At 40.4% G+C, this 18120-nt stretch overlaps 1 protein-coding gene across 10 annotated transcripts in view; it reads right to left on the bottom strand.

Moving 5' to 3' along the window:
- The window catches only part of LOC132887067 (receptor-type tyrosine-protein phosphatase mu-like), a 521363-nt gene that overhangs the window by 246265 nt on the left and 256978 nt on the right, over positions 1-18120 (bottom strand). The gene's annotated exons all lie outside the window — the stretch shown is intronic.

Below are 18120 nucleotides of genomic sequence, written 5' to 3'. Positions count from 1 at the left end.
TAATACAAGCAAAAATAAAGCATAATATAAATGTTGTATCTTCTTTGCTGGGGTGGCACGGTGGTGTAGTGGTTAGCGCTGTCGCCTCACAGCAAGAAGGTCCTGGGTTCGAGCCCCGTGGCCGGCGAGGGCCTTTCTGTGTGGAGTTTGCATGTTCTCCCCGTGTCCGCGTGGGTTTCCTCTGGGTGCTCCGGTTTCCCCCACAGTCCAAAGACATGCAGGTTAGGTTAACTGGTGACTCTAAATTGACCGTAGGTGTGAATGTGAGTGTGAATGGTTGTCTGTGTCTATGTGTCAGCCCTGTGATGACCTGGCGACTTGTCCAGGGTGTACCCCGCCTTTCGCCCGTAGTCAGCTGGGATAGGCTCCAGCTTGCCTGCGACCCTGTAGAACAGGATAAAGCGGCTACAGATAATGAGATGAGATCTTCTTTGCTTTTATTGGTGCAGGTGGAAACCTGGTGAAGAGTGATGTAATTGCAAAATGGGGTTGCGTTAAAATAAATACATCATTAATTAAGAGTTGTGATTTGATAATATCCAATCATTCCATATAAATGTTCAGTGTGCTCCAGCATAATACATTTATCGATTTCACGTCAGTATTTTAGTGGCCAGCTGACTGAAAGAACTGTCAACAAAAGTATATGGGGGTCCACTATATCATATTTGAGGACTCTATGATATACTAGTGCAGGGGTTTAAAAAATGTGGGAGAGTCAGCCCCCCCTCAGAGAGCAAATAAACAACAGCACCCCCCCCCCCCCCCAACACACAATTTTTGTTGTTGCTATACTTAAATTTTCATTCGTATTTAAAAAAAATGGTTGTTGTACACATTTTAATTTTTTTCTTTTACACATTTTAAACATCTGTGCTTTTTAAAACATTTTTTTTTTTTACACATTTTAAACATCTGTGCTTTTCTTTTTAAAACATATTGTTTTACACATTTTAAACATCTCATAGCATCGTTAGCTAGCACCTCTTGGCAGACAACACACTGTGGCAGCGGAGCATCTTCAGATCCAGTCCATGAAAATCCAAACTTTAAATAATCGTGGTCATACTTCCTTCTTTTTTCAGTCCCCCCAGGATTCCGCGGGCCTTTTTTGTGATTGTTGCGGGCTAAAATGTCTGATGTTGCGGGGTTTTTCCAAAAAATTGCGATGAAAGTTGCGGTGTTTTTTAGGTTTTTGTTGCGATTACATTGCGGGAGGAAGTGAAAGTTGCGAGAAATTGTTGCGATTTTCTCTTTTTGTGATTAAAATTGAGTGATATGTTAAATATTAAGTTATTACTGAAAAACTATTGATTAAAAAAAACAGACACTGAGAAATGGTCCTATAAACAACTTTACTAATATAAAAGATTACCAGGACTACAAAAATGCAGAAAAATAGGCTTTACTTATCCAAATGCACCTGTTGGTTCAAAAGTTAAAGTGCACAGAACCTCACAGCACAACATGAAGTTACCTTAAAATATAATATAAATGCCTCAGCTTTCATGTAAGGAAAAAAAAACTATTAATACTAGTACTGTGTGCAGGCAGTCTCTCCTGAAGACTAAATTAATCAATAATTATAAACTAATAAAATAAATGGCTCAGGCTTCATAGAAGAAAAAAAACAATTTGAACAGAATCTCACAGTATGATGCTGAAGCTGCCTAAACAATGGAAAATAAAATACCATTTTGGCAAAAATGTTGGCAGCCATTAATTTCTTGTATTAAGTAAAAAAATAATGTAAAGTGTATACAGTCCTTCACTGTAAACATAACACACTTTCAGTAACAGAATTTAAGCCTACATAAACACTGACTCTCACATGCAGTGTTGCCAGATACTGCTGACGTTTTCCAGTCCAAAATATGTTCAAAATGTACTTAAAACCGCCCAATCTGGCAACACTGCGAGCATGCTGCTTCTCTTGAATGTATACACAGAAGTAAGGCGGAAGGTAGTTTGTTGACGTCACCTCAAAACGACGCCAACGATTGGTCAAATTTGCGGGAAGGTTGCGGTGATTGGATATAATTGCAACACCACCCTGAATTCGCGGGGATTGGTTGAATCGCAACATCGCGAAATCCTGGAGGGTCTGGTTTTTTGCTTGGCCCAGACTCTGTCTCCTCACTCACTGTAGCTTTAGGTACTAAAAATCGATCCATTTTGTCTCTGGCAAAGGCTAGCTGAAGTTCGCTAAATGTCCGCAATAGTAACTTATTCTGGTTTATGTTTCCTCACGTTGTGCCCCCCCTGAAGAACTCTGGCGCCCCCCAGGGGAGGCGCGCCCCACACTTTGAAAAGCCCTGTACTAGTGCATCTCAAAAAATTTGAATACCATGAAAAAGTTCCTTTTTTTTCATAATTTAATTCAAAAAGGTAAACTTTCATATATTCTATATTCATTACATGTAAAGTGAAACATTTAAAGCCTTTTTTGTTTTAATTTTGATGATTATGGCTTATAGCTCATGAAAATCAAAAATCCAGTATCTCAAATTATTAGAATATTCCCTAAGATCAATCAAAAAAAGGATTTACAATACAGAAATGTCCAACTTCTGAAAAGTATATTCATTTATACACTCAATACTTGGTTGGGGCTCCTTTACCATGAATTACTGTATCAATGCGGTGTGGCATGGAGGTGATCAGTCTGTGGCACTGCTGTGGTGTTATTGAAGCCTAGGTTGCTTTGATAGTGGCCTTCAGCGTATCTGTATTTTTGGGTCGGGTGTTTCTCATCTTCCTCTTGACAATACCCCATAGATTCTCTATGGGGTTCAGGTCAGGCAAGTTGGCTGGCCAATCAAACACAGTAATATCATGGTCAGCAAACCATTTGGTAGTAGTTTTGGCACTGTGGGTAGGTGCTAAGTCCTGCTGGAAAAGGAAATCAGCATCTCCAAAACGCTCGTCAGCAGATGGAAGCATGAAGTGCTCTAAAATCTCCTGGTAGATGGCTGTGTTGACTTTGGACTTGATAAAATACATTGGATCAACACCAGCAGATGACATGGCACCCCAAATCATCACAGACTGTGGAAACTTCACACTGGGCTTCAAACACCTTGGATTCTGTGCCTCTCCACTCTTCCTCCAGACTCTAGAACCATGATTTCCAAATTAAATGCAAAATGTACTTGCATCTGAAAAGAGGACTTTGGACCACTGAGCAACAGTCCATTTCTTTCTCTCCTTAGCCCAGATAAGACACTTCTGACATTGTCTCTGGCTCAGGAGTAGCTTGATATTAGGAATGGGAAAGTTGTATCCCCTTTCTTGAAGATGTCTGTTCGTGATGGGTCTTGATACACTGACACCAGCCTCAGTCCACTCCTTGTGAAGCTCTCCCAAGTTCTTGAATCAACTTTTCTTGGCAATCCTCTCAAGACTGCGACTATCCCTGTTGTTTGTGCACCTTTTCCAGACACCCTTTTCAGCAATGACCTTTTGTGGCTTACCCACCTTGTGGAGGGCATCAGTGATCATCTTCTGGACAACAGTCAAGTCAGCAGTCTTCCCCATGATTGTGGCTGTGTGTACTGAACTAGACCGAGAGATACACTGTGTTCATACTGTTTTACTCAAACTCGAAATGAAATATTCTAATATTTTGAGATGGGTTTTTTTATGTTTTTGTACTGTATGCCATACTGATTAAAATTAAAATAGAAAAATGCTTGAAACATTTTAGTTTATGTGTAATGAGTCTATAATAAGGGTGGCACGGTGGTGTAGTGGTTAGCGCTGTCACCTCACAGCAAGGAGGTCCGGGTTCGAGCCCTGTGGCCGGCAAAGGCCTTTCTGTGTGGAGTTTGCATGTTCTCCCCGTGTCCGCGTGGGTTTCCTCCGGGTGCTCCGGTTTCCCCCACAGTCCAAAGACATGCAGGTTAGGTTAACTGGTGACTAAATTGACCGTAGGTGTGAATGTGAGTGTGAATGGTTGTCTGTGTCTATGTGTCAGCCCTGTGATGACCTGGCGACTTGTCCAGGGCGTACCCCACCTTTCGCCCGTAGTCAGCTGGGATAGGCTCCAGCTTGCCTGCGACCCTGTAGAACAGGATAAAGCGGCTAGAGGAGATGAGATGAGTCTATAATATATAACATTTTCACTTTCTTAAATAACTGATGGAAAATATTGAACTTTTTCACAATATTCTAATTTTTTGAGATGCACTAGTACATACAGGACGCTTTTTCGATGGAATAAAAACATGTATTTTATTCCCTCCTAGCGTGTTTCATTCATTTGGTTTGATAGCATGCAACATTGTTAGCACAGCGGTTTTCAAAAGGTGAGGTACGCCTCCCCTGGGGGGCCCCAAAAAACTTCAGGGGAGGCACAGTGTGAGAAAAAATAATAGAAAAAATAGGAAACATCTGGTTAGCTAACCCAAGCTATGCGTGGATAGAGATACGGATACATTTGTAATACCTAAAGTGAGAGAGGAAAGAGAGTCTGGTGCAAGCATAAAACGGAGGAAGTATAACAATGATTATTTAAAGTTTGGATTTTCATGTATTGGCCCAGATGATGCTCCACTGCTTCAGTGTGTTATTTGCAAAGAGGTACGAGCTAATGACAGGATGAGACTGTGTAAAGTTTGGTGGCCAAGCCATGGGAGTTTTTTTTTTTTTAACAGAAAGCTAAAGGAACTCCATTCACAGAAGAAAGTAAAGTTCCCCTTTCTTCTCCATTCAACTGGACGAATCGACAGACGACGCTAACTGTGCTCAGCTGATGGTGTACATGCGCTATGTTAAAGAGCTCAGCGTCCAAGAGGAGTTTTTGTTTTGTCATTCTCTGCCAGCTCGCATTACAGCGGAAGAAATCTTCAAGTCTTTGCATGATTTTGTTCAGGAGAATCATATTTCTTGTGTCCGAAATCATTCACTCGTTCCCTACTCCCTACTCACTATATAGGGAATTACTATATAGAGGACTATATCGTGAGCTCATGAAAAAAAGCTTTTGGACACTACTCCGTCGCGCCCTTATTTACGTCATTACTGTCGCACAATTAAAACATGCCAGATCAGTCGGCTGGTAAATACATGCATGTATTTTTGTGATAAATACATATTATACTGAGCGTATTTCCCACATTAATAAATACAAAGTATTTTTTGTCCGCTGCATCTTTCAGTTCTTTTAAATCAAGGCTGAAGACTTTCTTCTTTGCCTTTTATTAATTCTAATTTGAGGCTTTTGATGAATTCCTCCCTCTGCACTGTAACTTTTATTCTTGTATTTTATCTGTCTTATTTTATTTTAGCCTATTTTCTATTCTCTTACTATTTTTAATTGTACTTGAATGTCCGTTTATAATGTATTTCTTCTTCCATCCATTCACCCCAACACACTTTTTTTTTTTCAGCGCAACCGCAATGCATGATGGTATATATTGCTTGGTGAGTTACCATCGGTTTTACACTACTTTTCGTGATGCATTGTGGGATACTTTGAGTGCACAATACAGAGTGCAAGAATTCTCACTATACATTCAGGCAGCACTACAAAATGGCGACCTCACTATATACGGTGGTGCTTGAAAGTTTGTGAACCCTTTAGAATTTTCTATATTTCTGCATAAATATGACCTACAGCATCATCAGATTTTCACACAAGTCCTAAAAGTAGATAAAGAGAACCCAGTTAAACCAATGAGACAAAAATATTACACTTGGTCATTTATTTATTGAGGAAAATGATCCAGTATTACATATCTGTGAGTGCCAAAAGTATGTGAACCTTTGCTTTCAGGATCTGGTGTGACCCCCTTGTGCAGGAATAACTGCAACTAAACGTTTCCGGTAACTGTTGATCAGTCCTGCACACCGGCTTGGAGGAATTTTAGCCCATTCCTCCGTACAGAACAGCTTCAACTCTGGGATGTTGGTGGGTTTCCTCACATGAACTGCTCGCTTCAGGTCCTTCCACAGCATTTCGATTGGATTAAGGTCAGGACTTTGACTTGGCCATTCCAAAACATTAACTTTATTCTTCTTTAACCATTCTTTGGTAGAACAACTTGTGTGCTTAGGGTCGTTGTCTTGCTGCATGACCCACCTTCTCTTGAGATTCAGTTCATGGACAGATGTCCTGACATTTTCTTTTAGAATTTGCTGGTATAATTCAGAATTCATTGTTCCATCAGTGATGGCAAGCTGTCCTGGCCCAGATGCAGCAAAACAGGCCCAAACCATGATACTACCACCACCATGTTTCACAGATGGGATACAGTTCTTTTGCTGGAATTCAGTGTTTTCCTTTCTCCAAACATAACGCGTCTCATTTAAACCAAAAAGTTCTATTTTGATCTCATCCGTCCACAAAACATTTTTCCAGTGGCCTTCTGGCTTGTCTACATGATCTTTAACAAATTGCAGATGAGCAGCAATGTTCTTTTTGGAGAGCAGTGGCTTTCTCCTTGCAACCCTGCCATTGCACACCATTGTTATTCAGTGTTCTTCTGATGGTGGACTCATGAACATTAACATTAGCCGATGTGAGAGAGGCCTTCAGTTGCTTAGAAGTTACCCTGGGGTCCTTTGTGACCTCACCAACTATTACACACCTTGCTCTTGGAGTGATCTTTGTTGGTCGACCACTCCTGGGGAGGGGAACAATGGTCTTGAATTTCCTTCATTTGTACACAATCTGTCTGACTGTGGATTGGTGGAGTCCAAACTCTTTAGAGATGGTTTTGTAACCTTTTCCAGCCTGATGAGCATCAACAACACTTTTTCTGAGGTCCTCAGAAATCTCCTTTGTTCGTGCCATGATACACTTCCACAAACATGTGTTGTGAAGATCAGACTTTGATAGATCCCTGTTCTTTAAATAAAACAGGGTGCCCACTCACACCTGATTGTCATCCCATTGCTTGAAAACACCTGACTCTAATTTCACCTTCAAATGAACTGCTAATCCTAGAGGTTCACATACTTTTGACACTCACAGATATGTAATATTGGATCATTTTCCTCAATAAATAAATGACCAAGTATAATATTTTTGTCTCATTTGTTTAACTGGGTTCTCTTTATCTACTTTTAGGACTTGTGTGAAAATCGGATGATGTTTTAGGTCATATTTATGCAGAAATGTAGAAAATTCTAAAGTGTTCACAAACTTTCAAGCACCACTGTAGTCCCTTACATATTAAGTAGGAGTGATTTTGGACACAGGGATTAATTGGGGCTGCTGTTGTGGAATATGTACTGATGGTGCAAGGGCGATGTATGAATGCAAGTCATTAACGCAGTCTGTTTTACTGATCTCCAGGCCGATTGTATTGCAACTGGATGGAATATTTTTAGGTAAGGGTGACCCACAGTATAAGCATAAGTGTGGCTAAATGTAAGATTTTTGTTTGGGTTTTTTTAACTAACGTTAAAGCCTTAAGAATGAAACTGCCTTCAAAAAGTGTGTTCTAAAAAAAGCTTTGAAGTGTTGAAAAAGATAAAGATTAAATTTGTTTACAAGAATTTTTTTTAAAGAAAGCTCTTTGGTTTAGAAAATGTTTAAAAAATAAAAATGTTTAACATTTTTTTCTTGAAACCTGTTTTATGTCTGAGTGGAACATACAGTACAGTAACCACAACAATAATAGGCTAATAATTATTCGCGTGTGTGTGTGTGTGTGTGTGTGGTGGGGGGTTCACCTATTTTTCTCTGAAGGAAGGCTCACTTTCTTACAATTTGAAAACCCTTGTGTTAGCACTTCGCTTATCCTACATGTATTACATCACTCTACCCAGTGGAGAATGAGTGTTGAATATGGTTTACGATATTGCATGGTTGTCAAGACAACATGACATCATACATCGGAGACGTAAAACTTCTGCGCTAGCGAGCTACTGTGACAAATTGCAAACAAACATGGCCAACAGGTTTGCATTGTTAAATACAGAAGATTTTGAGAGAATTTTGAAAGACGCGTTGAACACCCAAAAGGAATGTGTACGTATAATAATAATATTGGCTAGCTTTTTTCGTGGTATATCAGACATATTTCATTAAGCTAGTATGATATATTCGACTCGTTCAATATCATGCTAGCTGAATGGAATATATCTGATATACCACTCAACGCCAGCCAGTATTATTTAACTATTTATACAGATCAATTCTCATTACAGTAATTAAAAAAGTGTATTGGTATCTAATAGCTTTGTTTGTTATTTTTATTCATTTTATTAATTGTATATGGTTCTGAGGATAAAATGCAGTAACTGACATTCTTAAACCATAACTGATGTTGAAGAGTATAGATAGTATAGAATCACAAGGCTGGGTGATAAGTAATGGAACAGGACTTAAAAATACCATTTTGGCTTTGGGTTTGTGTGAACAGGCAGTCCTAATAGGTACAGTATGTTAGCAATGTTGACACAACTTTGGACCAGTCCATTTTTATACTTACTCATGTGCTGTTCCAACCACGTCAGCGCAGGCCATGAAAATATAAACTGAGAGAATGGGAAATAGTTACTTATGCCCCATCAAATATGGCATATCATCAAACCCCTTATTTGAATGATATCAGGGTTTAATCTGTGTTGGTGTGCTGTGTGGGTCTTCGGCATGTACAGTGTGAGATGGTGATAGAAGACGGTTTACACAGAGGTACTGACTTAAACCAATTAATTTTTGACCCTCATTGGTTGAGATTATGAGCTGAGATTCATTACTTATCACCCCTATGGTCCTGTTCCATTTTACCATTGACCCATTTTAGTGGGGTTTCATTATAACACACACACACACGCATATATATGCGCACGCACAGTACTTTGCTGAGAAGGATTTGCCTATCATAGTGCACAGCACAAAAATCTATTACAGTAAATAAGAACATTTACCAACTTGATTCTGTCTCTAGGGAGAATTTTGTAATTTTATAATGTCTGATTTGATGTCTTTGAGTGATGTTGCTTGTCTAATGGAAACCTGGTTTGTCATGGAAACCTTGTTTTTTGGACAAGGTTGCAGTTTCATATTTTGTTTCATTATGCCCTTGAGCCTCCTCATCTTTCATACAGTCTCTGGTATTTTGGAAATTGCTGCCGTAGACCTGTGCTGAATTGCATGGCCATGAACTAATGAAGAGATGAAATGGCTCCTTCTCTCACCAGAGCCTGAGAGCAGTTGCAGGTTTAGATAAGACGGCAGGTCTGTGGTGCAGAGCAAACATGGGATATAATATTGATTTGGGCCACAGAGAGTGCCAATTACAGCTGCAGTAATGGGGCATCTGTCTTCCTCAGTTGTGTCCAGGTGTGACCAGAGCCATGTGGTAAAGGATGGTTGTAAAAAAAAAAAAAACTTTCTCTCCATCTTCTTTTCTGAAGGAATCAGGATTCCATAAAGGAACAGTGAGTGAGTGTCCAGAGTGGCAGCGCATTGACGGTGAGGAATCAGTACTAAACAAAACCAGATGAAGACATCACCTCATGTCTTCTCTGAAAGGTTCCACTCAAATGCAGTGTAAACAACTGATGGCTGACATGCATGTACAAACCCCATTTCCAGAAAAGTTGGTATATTTTCCAAAATACAATAAAAACAAAAACGGTTAATTGATTTTATGATTTATTAATTCACGTGAACCTTTATTTAACTGACAAAACTACAAAGAAAATAATTTCAATCATTTTACTGACCGACGTAATTGTATTTTGTAAATATAAATGAAGTTAGAATTTGATGCCTGCAACACACTCAAAAAAAGTTGGGACAGAGGCAAAACAAGACTGAAAAGTTTATCAAGTCAAAGAGTCACATATATGTTTTCATACGTATGTTGGGGAGTGCCTGTTAGAGAGCACACTTGTCCTGGGCCGTCGGCATGGTGAGGTAGGGTGGCCAGTTCCTTTCCTCGCCGCCTTAACTTCCCCAGTGTTTCCACCAGGTCCCCATTCACTGCTGGGTGGACAGGAGGTGAGCCCCAGATCACCGTCCGAGACAAGGCTCAAACCAGGGACCGTTCGCTTAGCGGTCAAGCGTTCTAACCACTTGGCCACCTCGCCTCTGAAAAGTTTATAGGATAGCACCATTTTGGAAGATTCCACAATAAGCAGGTTAATTGGTAACATGATTGGGTATAAAAGGAGCATGCACCAAAGGCTCAGACTTTGCAAGCAAGGATGGGTCGTGGCTCACTCCTGTGTGCCAAAATGTGTGTTAGTCAATTCAAAAAGAACATTTCTCAATGCAAGATTGCAGAGAATTTAAGTTTTTCAAAATCTACAGCACATACTCTTGTGAAAAGATTCAGGGAATTTGGAGACATCTCAGTGTGTAAAGGGCAAGGTCAGAAACCACTGTTGAGTGTGCGTGATCTTCGAGCCCTCAGGCGGTACTGCCTGAGAAACCGTGATGCTAACATAAATATAGCCACGTGGGCTCAGGAGTACTTTGGAAAACCGTTGTCACTTAACACAGTCCACTGCTGCATCCAGAAATGCAACCTGAAACTGTATTACGCAAGGAAGAAGCCATTCATCAATTCTATGCAGAAACGCCGCCGATTTCTCTGGGTCCAAACTCATCCCAGATGGACTGAAAGACAGTGGAAATGTGTGCTGTGGTCAGATGAGTCAACATTTCAGCTTGTTTTTCTGGAAAACCAGACATCAAGTTCTCTGTGCCAAAGTTAAACACAATCATCCAGGTTGTTATCAGAGAAAAGGGCAAAAACCAACATCTGTGATAGTATGGGTGGCATCAGTGCCCACGGCATGGGTGAGTTGCATGAGTGTGAAGGTACCACTGACGCGGAGGCATATACTGGGATTTTAGAGAGACATACAGTATTCATCAAAGCAACGTCTCTTCCCGGCAAGTCCATGCTTATTTGAGCAGGACAATGCCAGGCCTCATTGTGCATGGGTTACAACAGGGTGACTTCGTAGACGCAAAGTGTGCGTGCTTGACTGGCCTGCTGACAATCCAGTACTGTCGCTGATTAAGAATGTATGGCGCAACATGAAAAGGAGAATCAGACAAAGGCAACCATGAATTGTTCAGCAGCTGAAGTCTTGTATCAAGCAAGAATGGACAAAAATTCCAATTGCAAAATAGCAACAATTAGTATCCTCAGTTACCACATGATTAAAAAGTGTTATTAAAAGGAAAGGTGATATAACACAATGGTAATAATGTCTCTGTCCCAACTTTTTTGAGTGTGTTGCAGGCATCAAATCCTAACTTTGTTTATCTCATCTCATTATCTCTAGCCACTTTATCCTGTTCTACAGGGTCGCAGGCAAGCTGGAGCCTATCCCAGCTGACTACGGGCGAAAGGCAGGGTACACCCTGGACAAGTCGCCAGGTCATCACAGGGCTGACACATAGACACAGACAACCATTCACACTCACATTCACACCTACGCTCAATTTAGAGTCACCAGTTAACCTAACCTGCATGTCTTTGGACTGTGGGGGAAACCGGAGCACCCGGAGGAAACCCACGCGGACACGGGGAGAACATGCAAACTCCTCACAGAAAGGCCCTCGCCGGCCACGGGGCTCTAACCCGGACCTTCTTGGTGTGAGGCGACAGCGCTAACCACTACACCACTGTGCCGCCCCAACTTTGTTTATATTTACAAAATACAATTAAGTTGGTCAGTCGAAACTATTGAAAATATTTTTGTACTTTTGTCAGTTAAATAAAGGTTCATGTGCATTAACATGGATTTTTTTTTCATTGCATTTTGGAAAATATCCCAACTTTTCTGGAAATGAGGTTGAATGTGCATTCTGCATCTGTATGAATGGGAATAACTCCATGGCCTAAAGGTTAGAGAAGCTGCTTTGCAACCAGAAGGTCACTGGTTTGATTCCCTGGACCAGCAGGAATGGCTGAAGTGCCCTTGAGCAAGGCAACTAACCCCCAGCTGCTCCCTGTCTGCTCTGGGTATGTTGTAAGTCGCTCTGGATAAGAGCGTCTGCTAAATGCCTGTAATGCAATGTAATGCAACTCTCCATACAAAACCCAGAAATCCCAGTATCATGGGAAAAAAATCGGTTTCTTAAACGTCATACAGTGGACAGCATTACTGCCTCACAGGTCCATGGTCCCTGGTTTGATTCTAGCCTCAGGTTGCTGTCCGTGTGGGGTTCTCTGGTTTCCTCCCACCACCTAAAAACATGCTAGTAAGTGGGCTGGCTATGCTAAGCTGATGCAGATATTTATATGAATGTGTGTGCATGCCACATAATAGCAGTGGTGGCTTGGTGGTTAAAGCTCTTGGCTGCTGATCTGAAACTTGTGAGTTTGAATGTCTGTAGCTTGGGATGTAGCCAACCAAACGTAGCCTGGTTACAACTTTCAAGCAACTGTGAATCTTTTTAAAGTCTACTCAGCCATATTGTTTTAAAAGTACAACTAGCTACATCAGATGAGCAGAAGTTGAGAAATGCTGAGCAGATGAGCCGAAGTTGAAAAAGATGAATGAGCTATTCTTTATGTTTGCTCTCCAGAGATTGCTATTTGCTTGCTTTGCTCGCTAGGCTGAACAGCCAATCATAGACCTTGCACTGCTGCCAGCTTATGACTTCAATGGGCATTGAAAACACAATAGATGGATGTATCAGGGGACCGAGTATAAATGCAATATTTCTATGCAGAACAAGCCTTCAGTGTTGGTCATTCAGGTGTCAGCATTTCATGTCGTGCTAGTGTCATGCCGTTGTGAGAGCGTTACAAAATAAAACAAAACTATTGAAATCAGTTTAACACAGACTGTGCTGAGAGAAAATCTGCTTTGTCTGGATAGGCTGATTAAGGTAATTTTTCCTCTCTCCACTGAATCATATCCAGTTGCGTTATTTGCTGCCGAAAAGGCCTGGTCTTGCACAAGAGGCTTGGCAAGATGCAAACTGCAAACAAGGTGCGAAATGCAAGCATACGGTAGTGTGAAGTGCAAACAAGGGTACCCAGGCAAAAAAAAAAATGTTTGGAAGCTTAGAATGTATCTTTATCAGCATCCAAACATATGACATGGTCCCCTTGTCAAAACACAAGCCTCCATGTCTGTCTCCGCTGCTGTATAATATTGCATGTGGCAATTTAAATGTCTTTCTCTCTCGCTCTTGTTCTTGTAAGCCCACTCCCTGTGGCCCTGTCTGACATCTCAATTTCAGCCTGGCAGACACGGAACAGGTGTAGACGCCCACAGTGAGGGGGGTAAGGTATTGTCTCCAAAAGAAACAAGCCTTCACGCCACATTCGTTCAGTGCTGAATTACATGAGATAAAGTGACATTTCAATCTGGCCGGAAAACATTTTAAAGCAGAGATTGGACGGAGGATTGTACTAAGACAGCAATGCATCACTGGCTCCATTCTGTCCATGTGTCATTAAGTTTATTTGAGTTTTGGCAAGAAGGGGCATAGGGGTCTGACTGATCTCACATTCCTCTATCTGTTTTTTTTTTCTGTGCTATTATGTGAAAACAAAGCCGTTGATGCATCTAACCACAAGTCAACACAGTATAACTGATTCTTGGCACATCTCTGTAGATATTGATTATTTCTAGGATGGCTTAAAAACCCTTTGTCAGCACCCAAACTAAAAAATAAAAAATAAATAATAATCTATGATCCAGATATAAATGGTGCTGAATCCAAATTCTGGAGAACTAAACTTCCAGAAAATAATCGAAATGCTTCAGCACAATTCATTCCAGGCATGTAGAGGAAAAAGAAAAGCTCCTTAAATGTCCAGCTTATTGTGGTTAGTTTTTTCTTTTTTTATCAGACATCTAGCTTTAGGTTTGTTTACCTGACATGTTTCGACGTACGTAACTGTCGTCTTCCTCAGAGTGTCACCGGATGTTGTTGGTGACGCATCTTATCAGCTGATGTTTCCGAAGGCGTGACCTTCCTGTCTGGTTTGACAGGTCGGTCACGTCTTCTACTGTCCGTTCGTCCCCTGCAAGATGGCATTCCAGGTATGGGAGAGCATGTATGAACATAAACATCAGCGCTGGATCAGGGAGGCCATGGAGATCCGAAAGCGAAGCCCAAGGACCATCAACCGGGATGAGGGAGCATACATGCTCTCCCATACCTGGAGTGCCATCTTTCAGGGGACGAACGGACAGTAGAAGACGTGACCAACCTGTCAAACCAGACAGGAAGGTCACGCCTTCGGAAACATTAGCTGATAAGATGCGTCACCAACAACATCCGGTGACACTCTGAGGAAGACGACAGTTACGTACGTCGAAACATGTCCATACATGTCAACCTATACGGAATTTCCGTATTTTATACGGATTTGATTCAATAAACGTAGTATACGGGCGTACAAATAAAGCTATACGGATTCTTTAAAAAAAAACTTCAATATTTATGTAGAGCTATAATCAATTCCCACGATGATAAAAGAGCGCATAACATTTACAAATGTACTGTACACCACAGAAAGCACAAACAGCCAGTAAAGAGTCTTATGAAATCGCGCGTTATCTTGTGGTAGCGAGACTTCGTTCCACTTTTGATCATGCGCACACCGTATTGCGAGAATCCCGCCAACCCGGAAGTAACATTTTGTTTGAAACGCGTATTTAAAAGATTCTGAATGGGCACTCCGGCAAGATCAACACAGACACTTGCTGTGACATGCAGCCTAGTGAGGTATTGGTGCAGACTGCTAAAAAAAGCTGTCATGGAGTACAATTCAGAACATTAGAGTGACACTTTGTGTTTTTGTCGAACATTGGAGCTTTGTATTCATTCTGAAGGTTTATTGTTATTAATATTGAATAAAAAGTAACTGGGATATATCATTGTTAATTATCATTCAAATTTTAGGTAAATTATTTTAATTTGCATCTTATACGGATTTTATAAGGGAAATACGGATTTTGGAGGTTGGTTATACAGGTTTGATTGACCAAAGGTTGACATGTATGCATGTCAGGTAAACAAACCTAAAGCTAGATGTCTGATAAAAAAGAAAAAACTAACCATATTTAATATAAGACATAATGAACGTAATCAAGAGAGTGTCCAGCTTATTATTTGATTATTCTCATTAAAGCCTATTATTCAGTAACTTAATAATTATTCAGTAACTACAATGAAAGTAATGTCGTTAGAAGACTGGACCTGCTGACATCACCCAGGAGGTTAAGAGGTTAAAATTTACAGGTCACAGAGAGAACCATTACAACCATGATGTGGTGCACTGGTTTACAGGCAAGACTGCTGGTCATTATAGGGTGTGTGTTTTACAGCACACAGCTGTGTATCTCCATGCCACTGCACCTGACACACATATCCATTGACTAATTCCTATTCCACATTTGGATATATTTAGAAGCATACGGCCATGCAACCTGACCCCGATACCCACATGATCTCTCTGATATAATCCACTCTTTCTGTGTAAAACTGCCAGGTTTGCTGTCTCCCAAGAAACCTATTTGTTACTTTGAGGATCAGTGTTTCTACTCTGCTGTCGGGCTACTCTGTTATTTGGACTTGGCTTGGTCTGGTTTTGCAAAGTTTTCCAATGCAAGACAAGCTCTTGTAGATGTCACAAATTCGAGGTTACATGCTATACAGAGAAGATTAAAGCACTCCAAACCTCTAGAGGGATTTTTTTTTTTCCCTGAGAAGCAGCGTGCAGAAGTTTCAAAAGCACTTCCTACAGCACCTCAAGTACTCACTCATCCTGCCTTTTCAAACCATGACACACCAAGATGACTGCTGGCTATCCTAGCTCACTAAATGTTTGCAACAAAATGGCAGAGTAAATCTTTTAATTTACAAGCGGGCCATTTAAAAAGATTTATAGTGGTGTTAAAATGGCGGTCAAGCTAATTTCTAGAGTAAAATTCCAAATGGCGTCTTAGTGCACTAAACAGTATGTCAAAGCAATACAACATAATACAACCCCGATTCCAAAAAAGTTGGGACAAAGTACAAATTGTAAATAAAAACAGAATGCAATAATTTACAAATCTCAAAAACTGATATTGTATTCACAATAGAACATAGACAACATATCAAATGTCGAAAGTGAGACATTTTGAAATTTCATGTCAAATATTGGCTCATTTGAAATTTCATGACAGCAACACATCTCAAAAAAGTTGGGACAGGGGCAATAAGAGGCTGGAAAAGTTAAAGGTACAAAAAAGGAACAGCTGGAGGACCAAATTGCAACTCATTAGGTCAATTGGCAATAGGTCGTTAACATGACTGGGTATAAAAAGAGCATCTTGGAGTGGCAGCGGCTCTCAGAAGTAAAGATGGGAAGAGGATCACCAATCCCCCTAATTCTGCGCTGACAAATAGTGGAGCAATATCAGAAAGGAGTTCGACAGTGTAAAATTGCAAAGAGTTTGAACATATCATCATCTACAGTGCATAATATCATCAAAAGATTCAGAGAATCTGGAAGAATCTCTGTGCGTAAGGGTCAAGGCCGGAAAACCATACTGGGTGCCCGTGATCTTCGGGCCCTTAGACGGCACTGCATCACATACAGGCATGCTTCTGTATTGGAAATCACAAAATGGGCTCAGGAATATTTCCAGAGAACATTATCTGTGAACACAATTCACCGTGCCATCCACCGTTGCCAGCTAAAACTCTATAGTTCAAAGAAGAAGCCGTATCTAAACATGATCCAGAAGCGCAGACGTCTTCTCTGGGCCAAGGCTAATTTAAAATGGACTGTGGCAAAGTGGAAAACTGTTCTGTGGTCAGATTAATCAAAATTTGAAGTTCTTTATGGAAATCAGGGACGCCGTGTCATTCGGACTAAAGAGGAGAAGGACGACCCAAGTTGTTATCAGCGCTCAGTTCAGAAGCCTGCATCTCTGATGGTATGGGGTTGCACTAGTGCGTGTGGCATGGGCAGCTTACACATCTGGAAAGACACCATCAATGCTGAAAGGTATATCCAGGTTCTAGAGCAACATATGCTCCCATCCAGATGACGTCTCTTTCAGGGAAGACCTTGCATTTTCCAACATGACAATGCCAAACCACATACTGCATCAATTACAGCATCATGGCTGCGTAGAAGAAGGGTCCGGGTACTGAACTGGCCAGCCTGCAGTCCAGATCTTTCACCCATAGAAAACGTTTGGCGCATCATAAAACGGAAGATACGACAAAAAAGACCTAAGACAGTTGAGCAACTAGAATCCTACATTAGACAAGAATGGGTTAACATTCCTATCCCTAAACTTGAGCAACTTGTCTCCTCAGTCCCCAGACGTTTACAGACTGTTGTAAAGAGAAAAGGGGATGTCTCACAGTGGTAAACATGGCCTTGTCCCAACTTTTTTGAGATGTGTTGTTGTCATGAAATTTAAAATCACCTAATTTTTCTCTTTAAATGATACATTTTCTCAGTTTAAACATTTGATATGTCATCTATGTTCTATTCTGAATAAAATATGGAATTTTGAAACTTCCACATCATTGCATTCCGTTTTTATTTACAATTTGTACTTTGTCCCAACTTTTTTGGAATCGGGGTTGTAGATTCTGGTACTGATAAATAGGTACCACACTATTTTGACATAATGTTAAGGACAGTGTAGGGAAGTAAACAATTATGAAAACATTTTTAGAAAGCTTTCCAGAAAGGTTCACAGGACATCAGGTTCAAAGTAGAGGTGTATATCAAGTGCAATCCGATGGGACGTGTCAAAAAGTTGCGTAAGCAGGAGTTTTTTACTTATTTGCTACACCGTAAAAAAAAAAAAAAAATTGTTGTTTTGAATTAAAAAAGTAAGTAACCTGGTTGCCTTAAAGTTTTGAGTTCATTAAAACTCATATAGTAAGTGAACATAATGAGGCAATCAAGTTGCACTGTGCTAACTTACTATATGAGTTTCAACAAACTTGAAATTCTAAGGCAGCCAGGTTAATCACTTTTTTAAGTTAACACAAATAATTTTTTTACAGTAGTGACTTAGAGATGAAGCTTGCAGGACAAAGAAAGCTCACGGTGATTAAAACATACAGCATTCATTCTTCCTTAGTAACTGCCTGATCAGTTGTGTTTAAATTAGGCTACTAGGTTGTTTATATTTTGAGAACTAAAAGACTAAATATAATGTCATACA

Source organism: Neoarius graeffei, chromosome 5 (assembly GCF_027579695.1).
Source record: "Neoarius graeffei isolate fNeoGra1 chromosome 5, fNeoGra1.pri, whole genome shotgun sequence".
NCBI classification, from domain to species: Eukaryota; Metazoa; Chordata; class Actinopteri; order Siluriformes; family Ariidae; genus Neoarius; species Neoarius graeffei.
Note: the sequence above shows the minus strand (reverse complement) of the source record. Positions and strands in the feature narration are given on the sequence as shown.